Below are 15476 nucleotides of genomic sequence, written 5' to 3'. Positions count from 1 at the left end.
TCTGAAAAGCACATGACAGGCCTCCGTTGATGGAATGCCATTCATGCTACACGTGTGACTCCTTATCAGTTGCCTGTATTCCCAAATTTCACATTTCTATGTGTTAGCATTGTGATGCAGCTACTGTGATGTTAAGCCATTGACTCCTGAATATCCTTGTTTTGGTGATGATAAAGACATTGGCTTCCAACAGCAATCTTCTCAAGGGGGTCTTCCTCCTTTTTCTTTAATGTGACTGCAGTTTACCCTTGGAGCCCCTTAGTCTAGCAATGCACTCCTCCCACACTGCCTCAGACCCCTCCTGTTCAGAATCGCTTGAACTTTCTATTTAGATCTGCGCCATAACTTTGATAGAGCAAGATGGTGGTTCTGCAGTATTATTTCTAGACCAGCTTCGACATTCCCTCTCTCTGTCCACGTACCAGAATTCTACCTGGAACCTCATGATGTGAAGTTAGAGCTCCCTCCTGTTATTCTCCAGCCTCCCCCAGGAATACTGGGTCCCATTGTTGTTGTGTTTGACATTCCTACCCTTCCCCCTGAGCCTATCACTGTTGATGTGCCCATGCCCGAAGTGGATCTCTACCCTCCCCATCTAGACACTGTGCACGGTTACCTACTGAGGACACCCCAGGAAAGCTTCACACACCCCCTGCACCCCCTCACCCCATCCCCCACCCCTTTTATTATGTATTCCCAAAATACAGGCTGCAGTTGCCAACCATAATCATTCCATCTGTAGCCCAGTACAGAGACAGATAAGCCCATGGACAGCGACTGTTCCTTAACCTGCCCCCGGAGCTGGGGTACACTGTTCTCCCAATGAATACTCCTGCAGCATAGCCCACTGCACCCCTTGACTGTCTCAACTCTTTCACTCTCTTGACTGTGAAGTATACAGAGCCCAGGATTGTCTCTATTCTCTGACTCCTGTTCACAGAGCCCCAGGAGTGTCTCTATTCTCTGACTCCTGATTGCAAGCTGCAGACCAAGGACTTTGCCTTTCACAGAGCTCCCCATTGCCCTTTTGACTGAAAACTGCATTGTCTCCCTTCACAACTGCCCCCCTATGAGTCTCCATGCAACCCATCACACTTGTGCCACACTAACAAACTCTCCTTCCTTTCCTATTCCAGAGTCTGCATACATCCCCTTCCATTCATACATGTGGTATCCCATTCAAGCCCTTGTTTGTCAGCTTTTCAATTTCCCTTCTCGGGCTTCAATGTCCTTAGTCTCCAGTCTCCCCTCTGCCTTCCATCGTTCTCCTTCCCCCACAACCCCTCAAAGAGTCATCTTCTCCCCCATGCTCCTTACCCCAGGTGAAATGCTGGTCTCTGAATGCTCACCCCTATTTGAGTACCACTGAAAAGTGGTGTACTTCTGGACAATGGTGGTACCCCCAACACAACCCCCTCTCCACTACCCCCGTCCCCCTCCCCCTCTCCCTCCTACCACTCAGTTGCAATACCGGTCCCTGTCTGAATGTTGAGCCCTGCTTGGGCTGTACAGTGGCGTCCTTGTGACTATGGAAGCAAGCACTGGGAGCAGACCATTTCCACAGCCCCAGCAGTGGGGCATTCCGCTGGCATTGCAATGGGACTAAAACAGTGCTGTGGCAGGTAGGTAACATATGTTGCACTCACCTCGAAGTCATGAGCAAAGTGAGGTCAGATCTGCGCACTCTTTCTCAAATGAGATTCAGACCAGTGTGACTTCCTGCTGGTGTGACACAAGATTGGAAGGCTGCACATAATTCCAGCCAGCAGCAAATTTAACTAGCATTCAAGAGATGGTGACGAATGCAAATCGCGTTTACTCCACTAATCAGTGGGATACCTGACTCGCCATTAACCCGCCATCAGGAAAACCGCAAACTATTTTTGCGCCAGCGGGTTTCCGATTTTTTTTTTGGATCCCGCTAGATTCTCTGCTCCCGCCCACCATGAAACCTGCTGCGGACTGGATGGGAAATTCTACCCATTGTTTCATTAGTCACAGCTCCTTCTCTGATAGGACTGTCACACTGGCTCCAGTGTCTAAATTGAAATTCGTGAGGTGACCATTTACAGATATGTCAGCATTCCAAAATGTGAACCTGGGATGCTTAGTTTCTCCCAAGAAACATTGTTGAACAACTTCTTGGTATGGCTTATCTATCTCATGGACTCATTTGGGATCCTCCACATGTCTTAAGGTTTTGGCCTTAGACAGCTATCCAAAGCATCCAAGGCGATTGCAATGAAAGCACTGCACAGTGATTGCTGGACACTGCTCGCACCTGTGAGGTCTTTTGGCGCCACAGCATTGACATGGTCTGCCAGATTTCTTGTGTTTTGCTTGGGTATTGCATTTCTCGCCCTAGAGTCCCCTTGCCCTTTTGGTTTATGAGCTGGCCTGTTGGGGTTGCTTTGTCCCACAGTTTCACTTCACCATGCAAAATGGATTGGTTTTGCTGGCAGACTTCCAATTGTCTGATAATTAGGATGGTTCCTCCAAAGTCAAATCTTCTTTGGAGTACATCCGAAAACCACTCCCCCCCCTCCAATTTGGTCTGTTATGAGCTCTGAATTAAGGTCACCATAGTCACAGCCTTCAGCCAATCTGAAAGAGTTTATGGGTTCGGTGCTTTTGGACTCTCTTGTTAAATTTTAATCAGTTCAAAATTTTATTGCTTCTTAGGTTAAAGCAGGTGTCAAAAGTCTTCATGCCCTCTTCAAAGTTATTGGAAGATTCATTTGTTCCTTATCTGATAGTTATGTTGTTGGCTATAGGACCTACTCAATATGATGGTGTATTCGCTTGCTCAGCCTTTGCTTTCTTATTCAAGCCTGATGCTATCATATATCTTAAAAATCTTCTTCTCCGTGGTGTCCAATTTTGCACCTTGTCTGGCCCTTCCATCTGCCATAACTGGTCTGACAGCGTTGATTTACTATCCCTGGATGTTTTCAGCACAGGAGAGTACAGCTTTAAATCTTTTTTCTTTCCTCCCAAGCTTGTTGGGATTTTGCAGGCTCCCATTGTGGTAACAGCCATTTTAAACATCAGAAATTCTGCAGAAAATCTTTTGAACTAATCAATTTGGCCAGCTAGTTCCTTTCCTAAGCTTGAAGAATCAAATTGAAACCTATTTTTTTTGCCCTGATTTTCCTTGAAATTTTTTCTGCTTGCACGCGGTGTTATGGTGCAGACTCTGGATCCAGGCTGCAGTGTTCTTCAGGCCACACTTGTTAAACAAGCGGCCTGATTATTGTGCTGAGTTTAAAAGTTTATTTCAGCTTTTTTTTTGGAGATTGTTTACCCATTTGTGATCTGGCTAGGTCCTTTGACTCTGCTTTTGATCGGCTCTTGCAGCAGACCTCCCCGTGCTCTGGTGGAGTTCTTTTACGCTACACAGCGGATCTTTCTTCTGCCCTTCAGCCTTAATGCCTGTAATGGAGCTTCTTGGGCAATCTCCAGCTGTATACTCGAGGCCTTCAAGTTCGGCGCACTTCTCTCAGGTCAGATTGAAGTTTCTTTACTTCTTCATTCATAGGAATCTTGGGTCCTGTACCTCCTGCCACCATGGTGTAAGATTGTATGTTGCCTCATGAAGAGGTCTGGAGGCTCATATGATTGAACAGTAACTGTTTATTCATAACACACAATGCACACACACACACACACACACACACACACACGCACACACACACCAATGCTGACTAGGTGATAACTACATGCTGACTTCTATCAGACCCACTACACACTCCCATGTGACTCTCAACATCATAACATGGGTAGTACTATTTCCCCAGTCCCACATTAACCCTTACAGTCCTGAACACCTTAATGCTACACATCAGTGGTTGTTTGGCAGCTTGCATGCATTGTATGTGCCTTTCTGAATACACTCACACTGACCTTTCTTACTAAAACAACTAAGGTATAACATTTCACCTGCAGAATGGAAAAGAATCAAAAGAAGGTGAAACACTATCCCAACTATTATACTCTTTCCCCATCTACCCTCACTTTCAAACAATGCAAGAAGTTCATGCACTTCTTTGTCCCAAAAATTGAGACCCGAATTTTCGCTCCTGAGTCAGGTATGCAGGGTCAGGCAACTTCTGGACTCCTCAAACCTAACTTGGGAGAAACTCCCCTGAGCCACCAAATTTTCATTCTGGAAGGGTGTTAACTACAGTCGAGCCCATTGAACCCTGAAACAGTGCGGAGGCAGCCACAAGGGCATCCAAGTGCAGAGGTGGACTGTTTAAAAAAAAGCCAGATTTTGAAAAAAGGGTACTTGTAATTTCAATGTTTGTTTACATAAGCCTAAGGGCTATCTTTATTGTATTATTTCTGCTTGACTGCTTCCACAACCTACTTTCACAGCAGAAGGTCAGTAAGTTCCCAGTTGGATGGTCAGCTTCAACTGGTCATAAAGAAAGTAGTTGTCTTTGATGTCAGGCTATGAATACAAATATTTGTTTTCATAAGGAATTAAGAACTTGAAATGATTTAAACGTATTGAATGGGCTTTTATCAATGACAGGTTTTTAAAAATATCTCGGTGCTCTGGGACTTTGTCCTACGTGTGATAAAAGCAATGACAAAAAACAGCCCTTCAGTTCTCACCCCTCACAACTTCACACTCTCCCTGTGCCCCATCTATTCCACCTCATGACCCCTACTCACCCCCATAGCCCTTTTTGTCTCCTATCCCAATTTAGTGCCAACTCATGCCAGCCCATAAGCCACCATCATCTCCATGGCTCCTTATAGCCCCTATGCTGTTAGCGCCAACTCATACTCACCCATGAATCCCCAACCCTTTACCCTTACAACCTCTATGTCAACTCCCCCAGTATCCACCATGGGCAGACCTTAGGAGCCACACTGAGATGAAATAAAATAAAAGTATATATTACAGACTAAACTAGATATTTTTAAAAAACCTGTCATTGATAAAAGCCCATTCAATACATTTAAATCATTTCAAGTTCTTAATTCCTTATGAAAACAAATATTTGTATTCATAGCCTGACATCAAAGACAACTACTTTCTTTATGACCAGTTGAAGCTGACCATCCAACTGGGAACTTACTGGCCTTCTGCTGTGAAAGTAGGTTGTGGAAGCAGTCAAGCAGAAATAATACAATAAAGATAGCCCTTAGGCTTATGTAAACAAACATTGAAATTACAAGTACCCTTTTTTCAAAATCTGGCTTTTTTTCCCCAAAATCTAAGGGCAGGAGATTTAAATGACTTAACAGCTAGACAGTTTCACAGACCTTACCCACTTTTTATGCACATTCATGTCTACTCTTAATCCCAAAAGGGCACCTCACCTCTCCCGAAATAGAGTCATAGAGTTATGCAGCAGAGAAACAGACCCTTCAGCCCATCATGTCCATGCTGCCCATCAAGCACCTATCTATTCTAATCCCATTTTCCAGCACTTGGCCTGTGGCCGTATGTTGGTACCTGACCTCCCCAATAGGATGCCTTATGTCTCCAAATAACTCCATTAGGTTTAGACCAGGGGTCCACAACCTTTCAGAAGCGGCATACCGAGTCTTCATTTATTCACTCTAATGTAAGGTTTTGCATGCCAGTAATGCATTTTATTGTTTATAAGGTCTTCATATATGGTTAACATAATCTTACCAGTTTAGTGTGATCCTTAACAAAAACAGAATTACCTGGAAAAACTCAGCAGGTCTGGCAGCATCGGCGGAGAAGAAAAGAGTTGACGTTTCGAGTCCTCATGACCCTTCCACAGAACTAAGTAGAAATAGGAAAGGAGTGAAATATAAGCTGGTTTAAGGTGTGTGTGTGTGTGTGTGTGTGTGTGTGTGTGTGGGTGGGGGGGGGGTGTGGGGGTTGGGTTGGGGGAGAGAAGTGGAGGGGGGTGTGGTTGTAGGGACAAGCAAGCAGTGATAGAAGCAGATCATCAACAGATGTCACAGACAACAGAACAAAAGAACACATAGGTGTTGAAGTTGGTGATATATATATAAACGAATGTGCTAATTAAGAATGGATGGTAGGGCACTCAAGGTATAGCTCTAGTGGGGGTGGGGGGAGCATAAAAGATTTAAAAATATTTAAAAATAATGGAAATAGGTGGGAAAAAGAAAAATCTATATAATTTATTGGAAAAAAAAGGAAGGGGGAAGAAACAGAAAGGGGGTGGGGATGGAGGAGGGAGGTCAAGACCTAAAGTTGTTGAATTCAATATTCAGTCTGGAAGGCTGTAAAGTGCCTAGTTGGAAGATGAGGTGTTGTTCCTCCAGTTTGCGTTGGGCTTCACTGGAACAATGCAACAAGCCAAGGACAGACATGTGGGCAAGAGAGCAGGGTGGAGTGTTGAAATGGCAAGCGACAGGGAGGTTTGGGTCATTCTTGCGGACAGACCGCAGGTGTTCTGCAAAGCGGTCGCCCAGTTTACGTTTGGTCTCTCCAATGTAGAGGAGACCACATTGGGAGCAATGAATGCAGTAGACTAAGTTGGGGAAATGCAAGTGAAATGTTGCTTCACTTAAAAGGAGTGTTTGGGCCCTTGGACGACGAGGAGAGAGGAAGTGAAGGGGCAGGTGTTACATCCTTTGCGTGGGCATGGGGTGGTGCCATAAGTCGGGGTTGAGGAGTAGGACCAGGGTGTCCCGGAGGGATCGATCCCTACGGAATGCCGACAGGGGGGGTGAAGGGAAGATGTGTTTGGTAGTGGCATCATGCTGGAGTTGGCGGAAATGGCGGAGGATGATCCTTTGAATGCGGAGGCTGGTGGGGTGATAAGTGAGGACAAGGGGGACCCTATCATGTTTCTGGGAGGGAGGAGAAGGCATGAGGTCGGATGCGTGGGAGATGGGCCGGACACGGTTGAGGGCCCTGTCAACGACCGTGGGTGGAAAACCTCGGTTAAGGACATCTCCCTCCAGCAGCACCGCCGTACCCTTTCTCAAAGCTGCGCGTGCCCCCAGTTTCATTTTATTCTTCGTCTCATCCGACGCCTCAACAAGAAACTTTTTCTCTTTCTCTCAAGTGCTAAGGAACACAAGCTCCAACAACTCATCGACACCAACACCCATCTAGGACCCTCCACCCCTGCCTGTCCCTCCGGCCCCAACCCATCTTCCAATCCCAGCCCCAACCGTGTATTCACTATACCCCCTGACCTTCCCCTCTCCGATGCTGAACGTGCTCAGCAAAGGACTTAGTTTCATACCCCTACGCCCTCACCTTAATGAATTTCGGGCTCGGCACGATGCTGAACTCTTCTTCTTCTCCTGGCTCACTTCTTTGGGCAGGAGTCCTCTCCCCGTTCAACGGATCCTTTCACCCACCTCCAATATTCTCCCTCCACCTGGACCCCTCCCTCTGGATTCTTACCTTCTCTTGATCTTTTCATTGAGAACTGTCGGCGCGACATTAGTCATCTCAATTTCTCTGCTCCTCTCACCCATTCTAATCTCTCTCTCTCTGAACTTACTGCACTCCATTCTCTCAGGTCCAACCCTGACATCGTCATCAAACCCGCTGACAAGGGTGGTGCTGTTGTTGTCTGGCACACTGACCTCTACCTCGCGGAGGCTGAGCGTCAACACGCAGACACTTCCTCCTACCTCTCCCTGGACCATGACCCCGCCACTGAACAATAAGCCATTGTTTCCAGGACTGTCACTGACCTCAACTCCTCTGGGGATCTTCCTTCCACAGCTTCCAACCTGATAGTCGCCCAACATCAGACGGCCCGCTTCTACCTCCTACCCAAAATCCACAAACAGAACTATCCCGGTAGACCGATCATCTCAGCTTGCTCCTGCCCCACAGAACTCATTTCTTGTTATACTGACTCCCTTCTCTCTCCCCTTGTCCAGTCCCTTCCCACCTACATCCGTGATTCCTCTGACACCTTACGTCACATCAACAATTTCCAGTTCGCTGGCCCCAACCGCTTCCTCTTCACCATGGACATCCAATCCCTCTATACCTCCATCCCCCACCAGGATGGTCTGAGGGCCCTTAGCTTCTTCCTTGAACAGAGGCCCGAACAATCCCCATCCACCACTACTCTCCTCCGTCTGGCTGAACTTGTTCTCATACTGAACAATTTCTCCTTCAACTCCTCTCACTTCCTCCAAATAAAAGGTGTGGCTATGGGTACCCGCATGGGCCCCAGCTATGCCTGTCTCTTTATGGGGTATGTGGAACATTCCTTGTTCCAGTCCTACTCCGGCCCCCTTCCACAACTCTTTCTCCGGTACATCGATGATTACTTCGGTGCTGCTTCATGCTCTCGTCGGGACTTGGAAAAATTTATTAATTTTGCTTCCAATCTCCACCCCTCCATCATTTTCACATGGTCCATCTCTGACACTTCCCTTCCCTTACTTGACCTCGCTATCTCAATCTCTGGTGATAGACTGTCCACCAATATCCATTACAAGCCTACCGACTCCCACAGCTACCTGGACTACAGCTCCTCACATCCCGCTTCCTGTAAGGACTCCATCCCATTCTCTCAGTTCCTTCGCCTCCGTCACATCTGTTCCGATGATGCTATCTTCAAAAACAGTTCCTCTGACATGTCCTCCTTCTTCCTTAACCGAGGTTTTCCACCCACGGTCATTGACCGGGCCCTCAACCGTGTCCGGCCCATCTCCCGCGCATTCGCCCTCACGCCTTCTCCTCCCTCCCAGAAACATGATAGGGTCCCCCTTGTCCTCACTTATCACCCCACCAGCCTCCGCATTCAAAGGATCATTCTCTGCCATTTCTGCCAACTCCAGCATGATGCCACTACCAAACACATCTTCCCTTCACCCCCCTGTCGGCATTCCGTAGGGATCGTTCCCTCCGGGACATCCTGGTCCACTCCTCCATCACCCCCTACTCCTCAACCCCACCTATGGCACCACCCCATGCCCACGCAAAAGATGTAACACCTGCCCCTTCACTTCCTCTCTCCTCCCCGTCCAAGGGCCCAAACACTCCTTTCAAGTGAAGCAACATTTCACTTGCATTTCCCCCAACTTAGTCTACTGCATTCATTGCTCCCAATGTGGTCTCCTCTACATTGGGAGACCAAACGTAAACTGGGCGACCGCTTTGCAGAACACCTGCGGTCTGTCCGCAAGAATGACCCAAACCTCCCTGTCGCTTGCCATTTCAACACTCCACCCTGCTCTCTTGCCCACGTGTCTGTCCTTGGCTTGCTGCATTGTTCCAGTGAAGCCCAATGCAAACTGGAGGAACAACACCTCATCTTCCAACTAGGCACTTTACAGCCTTCCAGACTGAATATTGAATTCAACAACTTTAGGTCTTGACCTCCCTCCTCCATCCCCACCCCCCTTCTGTTTCTTCCCCCTTCCTTTTTTTTCCAATAAATTATATAGATTTTTCTTTTTCTCACCTATTTCCATTATTTTTAAATATTTTTAAATCTTTTATGCTCCCCCCACCCCCACTAGAGCTATACCTTGAGTGCCCTACCATTCATTCTTAATTAGCACATTCGTTTAGATATATATCACCAACTTCAACACCTATGTGTTCTTTTGTTCTGTTGTCTGTGACATCTTTTGATGATCTGCTTCTATCACTGCTTGTTTGTCCCTACAACCACACCAACCCCCTCCACTTCTCTCCCCCCACCCAAACCGCGCCCCCCCCCCCCCCCACACACACACACACCTTAAACCAGCTTATATTTCACTCCTTTCCTATTTCTACTTAGTTCTGTGGAAGGGTCATGAGGACTCGAAACGTCAACTCTTTTCTTCTCCGCCGATGCTGCCAGACCTGCTGAGTTTTTCCAGGTAATTCTGTTTTTGTTTTGGATTTCCAGCATCCGCAGTTTTTTGTTATTATATTAGTGTGATCCTTGGCCATGCTTTTCCTTGCTGAGTTTTCCAATGTCTGGCACATATTTGGAGGCCACCTCTCCCCCCCAACACCCCCCCACCCCCCCCACACACACACACACACACACACACCCACACAGTTGGTTCTAAAAATGCAGGGATTTCACCTACCATTTTTCAACCGAGAGCTCTTCCGTGACAGTTGCCGTGCAGATCGGGCAGCTTCAGCTGTCTGGTGGGCTTTTCAATCAAAAAATACCGGAGCTACGTTGCTGCCCGAAGGTCAGAAGCAGCAGCTCGGAGAAATTGACGCTGACCCTGACAGACTGGCTCCAGTTCTGATTTTTTCTTAAGTCGGCCTGTCAGGTCTGTGGCTCTGGCTGCTCAGACTGGACGATCATCTCACATGCCATTGAAAATCATCTCGTCACGGGTGCCATAGGTCGCCAACCCTTAGGTTCAATCAAATTCATAAAGCTCACGAGTCGTGTTTCAGAAACCTGGGTGACCAGGTTTGAAGGCAGCTGTTCTTTTCAATGTCGCCACTGCCTCTGTGAACCATGGATGTGTGAACTATGTCCCTCTCCCGTTTCCCTCCTTCCCTGCCCCCCCCAGCAAAAATGGTGGGTGCTGAATACGGGGGCATTACATTTGGATTCTGGGCTCTGGCGTCATTTTTCCATTTTCTTTTAGTTAAACTTCTGTGAATTGCCTTGAGGCATTTTTCCACATTAAAGATGTTAATGTAAAATGCAAGTTGTTGTTGTTTATGGGTGCTGCTTTGATGGTAATGATAAGGGTGGTACTGTCCTGTGGGTGCCGGGCATCCTTTTGCACCTCATCCTTCGCATGTGAGATTAAACACTGAACATTGACAGAATGTTCAGCTGTCAGGGGCATTACTGTTGAGCCAAACTTATCTTCATCTGACAACCATGCACATACATTTTAGGATTTACTGGATAGCAGTCATGTGCGGAAACACTGGCTGGTTTCCTCTCCTCTAAAGCTGTTGTGCACAGGCCAAATGTAGAGTCCTTACCATGCCACAGCTGAAACAAACTACCTGAGACTGCAGTTTGTACTTGATCAGTCAGAAACAGATACCCACTGGATAATCTCAAAAGTATCACATGGGGAGCTTTATTTCACTTCTGTAGGACAGACTTTTGCAGTTGCCAGTCTTTCCTGCTGGTGAGTCCAAACTTTGTGAATTAACTTTAAGTTAGCAGCGGCTTGTGAGAATGTAATCCTGGTTGTGCTGCTTTTGTTCATACGTTGAATAAATTCTACTTTATAGATGTGAAATGACAAAAGTCTATTTTGCTTTCCTGCCTTCCACACATTGGCCTGAACTAGCCGGAGTGGAACATCTCACAGTTTGCCCCTGACATTATACTTTTTCCCTCACCCTTCAGCTCAAAAGCATTTTGCACTGCAGATTGTTGGAAATGCAAGCTAATAATGGTGTAGCAATGTCAAACGGGCATCTGGGACTTGGGGAATGACAGGAGCAGCAGTCCATCTGCTTAATCAATTAGACTTAATGATAGAGAAAGAAATAGAAGAATGATGGAAAAGGAATTAGTGTCAAATTAGATACAGAAATAAAAATAAAGAAAGGGAAAGAAAAAAATTGGATTAAAAGTGAGGGAAAAGAAGAGAATTTAAAATGTTGTTATAAATTTTTAAAATTTATTATTAACAATTTACTTACTACCTGAAAGAATGAGACAGTTTCAAGTATTCTGTTTTTGGGCTGGAGAGGTTGGGCAACATTGCAGGAATATAAACATTCGTTTTTAATGGTAAGTACCAGCTACTAAATAACAGTTTGAACCTCTTGCGGCAAGTTTAATTCATACTTATTATGTACAATTTCTTGAAACATGGATGTTGATGGCAAGCTACAGTTTTCACCAAGCTAATAGCAGGGTGGTGCAAGTTGTCCATAGATTTGCGGTGATTCATAACTCCCAGTGTATCTCTTCCTCACCACAAATTGCTGGATAACTTACACACTATTAATGCCTGTGCATTGGACTCACTTTTTTCCAGCAAATTCTGGGCCAGCATGTAAAAATAAAAGAATTTAAAAGTTATAAAAATTATCCAGCTATTCTGAGGCCATACCTCCTTTATGCTGAAATTTGTTGCCATAATTAAACTCAGTAAGCACATGTAAACATACGTACCCAGAAGAAGGGTCATACAGACTCAAAACATTAACTCTGTTTCTCTCTCCACAGATGCTGTCAGACCTGCTGAGTTTTTCCCGCATTTTCTGTTTTTATTACATGTATACATATGTTTGTCATGCAGTAACCCTTTTTATAGTACCCTGCAGATCCACAGCCAAATGTGAATTATCTTCATATATCAACTAAGGCATAAGTTGTATGTTTTCTTCCATATGTTGGCTGTTGTATCCAATGTACATGTCAGTATATAGGTGGGTGGTGACTGGAGCCAACAGGAGCTAAAAGGAAAAGTGCTGACTGTGAGGTGAAGGGCTGTATCAGTTGACATGGAGCAGACGCATTCAGGTCATGAGTCCCCCACCAATTTACACTGTCTCCTATTGTATTCAAGCTTTTGGTATCATATTCACCTTGATACAGTCATAAAATTTGATTATGCCAGTGTTAATTGGACTACTATACAGATCAGGCATGATTTTGTACCAGCATACCACTGGAACAAGTATATTATAATGCTAGTGCATCCAACTCTTATAAAGAAAGAAGATAAGGGAAAGAGAGGTGACAAATTCAGGCCATCTCCACAAACCTAAACCCCAGACACAATCTTCCCAAATTACTAAACAAAAACAGAATTACCTGGAAAAACTCAGCAGGTCTGGCAGCATCGGCAGAGAAGAAAAGAGTTGACATTTCGAGTCCTCATGACCCTTCAGCAGAAGGGTCATGAGGACTCGAAACGTCAACTCCTTTCTTCTCTGCCGATGCTGCCAGACCTCCTGAGTTTTCCCAGGTAATTCTGTTTATGTTTTGGATTTCCAGCATCCGCAGTTTTTTGTTTTTATTCCCAAATTACTGTTTGGAGCTAGCATGTTTGATGTGCACACATCTATAGGATTTTTGACTACTGCTGAAGGGTATTATTTTACTCTGCCTCTATAAACACACACCTCTATTGGCATGCTCAATTAACAACACTCCAGTTCACTGAATGTGAATTGCCACAGAACATTTCTGAAAGATAAGTTATTTCATAAATGCAAGTCCTTTCTTATAGTTTCAGCAAAGGGAAACGGTATTGCTATCCCCTAAATAATGCAGGTTCCTGGATATGTTTTAAATGTCAGCATTATGAAACTAACGCTGAGATTGATCGATTGAATTTACACCAATGCCAATTAAGAACTGATAATTCAAATGATTTATAATAGTACACATTTTTATGTACTAATTAAGTGCCACATAACAGGTTTTTGAGGAAAATTAGAGCTCATGAAATAAAAAGGACAGTAGAAGCATGGATACGAAATTGGTTGAGTGACAGCAAACAGTAGTGGTGAAAGTTTTTCGGACCAGAGGAAGGTTTATAGTGGAGTTCCTCAGTGGTCAGTCTTAGGACTCCTATTTGTCTTGATATACATTAATGATCTAGACTTGGCTATGAGAAGCACAATTTCAACACTTGTGGATAACACAAGACTTGGAAGTATGGTGAACTGTGAGGAGGATAGTGATAAACACCAAGAGGACATAGACAGATTGGTGGAATGAGTGGACAAGTGGCAGGTGAAATTTAATGCAGAAAAATCTAAAGTGATTCATTTCAGTAGGAAGAATGATGAAAGGCACAATGGGTATAATTCTAAAAGGGTGCAGATCAGAAGCAGAGAGACCTGGGCATGTTTGTGCATAAATCATTAAAGGTAGTAGGACAGGTTGGGAAAGTGGTTAATAAAGCATATGGGATCCTGGGCTTTATAAATAGGGGCATAGATTACAAAAGCAAGGAAGTTGTGATAAACATGTATAAAACACTGGTTTGGCCTCAATTGGACTATTGTATCCAGGTCTGGGTGCCGTACTTTAGGGAGGATTGAAGAAATTGGAGAGGGTGATGAAAAGATTCAAGAGAAAAGTTCCTCATCCCTGGAACCACAGTTACTTAAATAAATTGGAGAAGTTGGGGCTGTTCTCCTTGGAGAAGAGAAAGTTGAGAGGTGATTGTATAGATGTATTCAGAATCATGCAGGATTTGGACAGGTCAGAAGAAACTGTTCACATTGGTGTAAGGAACAAGAACCAGGGGACATTGATTAAGGTGATTGGCAAAAGAAGCAACAGCGGCGTGAGGAAAATTGTTTTAAGACTGCAAGTGGTTAGGATCTGGAATGCATTGTTTGAGAGTGCGGTGGAAACAGATTCAATCATGGCTTTTAAAAGAGAATTGAATAGTCACCTGAAGAGACAACGTTTGCATGGCTATAGAGAGGAATAGGACTGGGTGGTTTACTCTTGCAGAGAGCTGGCACAGACATGACAGGCTGATTAGTCTCCTTCTGTGCTGTAACCATTCTATGATTCTAATTAAATAGTAAGTTTTGAAAATTATTTTTACACTTTTATGCTTGTACCTAGATTTAATGTACCATATTTTCATAGTACATAAGGTGTGTGCAGTTCCATTTAGAAGAAACCATTAACCTAAGCCACTTTGTACCACAACATTGTACAATAACTAATAGAATGGTCGCATTGTTTTGACAATGAACAAATGGGAAGTGGGTCAGTGTATCTATAAATTTTGGCCAGAAATTTAATGAATTTAGCTCCTTAAGGGAAAACAAATAACAAAAACAACTATTGTAACATTTTCCTGTTATGTAAATTTTTGCATTCATTGTATAATGTTTTATTAAACAGCTTACAACTATGTTACCCACCTGCAACTCTTGTGACAAATGTTTGTGCTTGTCTACAATGGGGCAACAAGTCAGCTGCTGCAGCGCAGACTTGTATTGCAAAAGCTGACTTCTTGCTCTCAAGTGATCGGGCTGAGAGATCATGTGAGGTAAGTGGATCTAAGAAATAACTGTTAAGTAGCTTTGGGGGAAGTGATAGTCAGGTGGTTTGTTGAATATGGATGAACCTATCACATGAAGAAAAAAAAGCGATTTTTAAAAATTTAGTTCAAGATGGTAAGGTTTCAAGTCCTGTAGCTACAGCCATAGTCTCCCTCCAACTTACCTGGGAATACACACAAGAGTTGGGCCAGTACTTGAAAGGATCCTAAATTTGGTTACTGTACCCCTGAGTAATGCTTCACATCTTCATCCAAGGAAAATGTCTAACTGGAGTGGATGGTACCACCAGAAAAAAACAAAACTGTTTTTCTAGTCAACAAAAAGGGTCTACTTTAGAGAAGAGAAGTGCTCCATAGAACAGGAATAAGTACCTTTTAAAGTTTCCCTTTGAAACCTTCCAATTTCTTTCAATTCTAACTTATGTTTGTTTGAAGGTACCATGGAAAATCAACTTTTATGAAGTTAAATTAGAAAATAAATAACAAAAAGCTTAGAAATAAAATTTAATATCAGATATGTAATTTATTGCTCATATTCATAACTAGTGGCACCCTCATGA

Source organism: Carcharodon carcharias, chromosome 10, assembly GCF_017639515.1.
Source record: "Carcharodon carcharias isolate sCarCar2 chromosome 10, sCarCar2.pri, whole genome shotgun sequence".
NCBI lineage: Eukaryota > Metazoa > Chordata > Chondrichthyes > Lamniformes > Lamnidae > Carcharodon > Carcharodon carcharias.
This window is presented reverse-complemented; position numbering follows the sequence as displayed.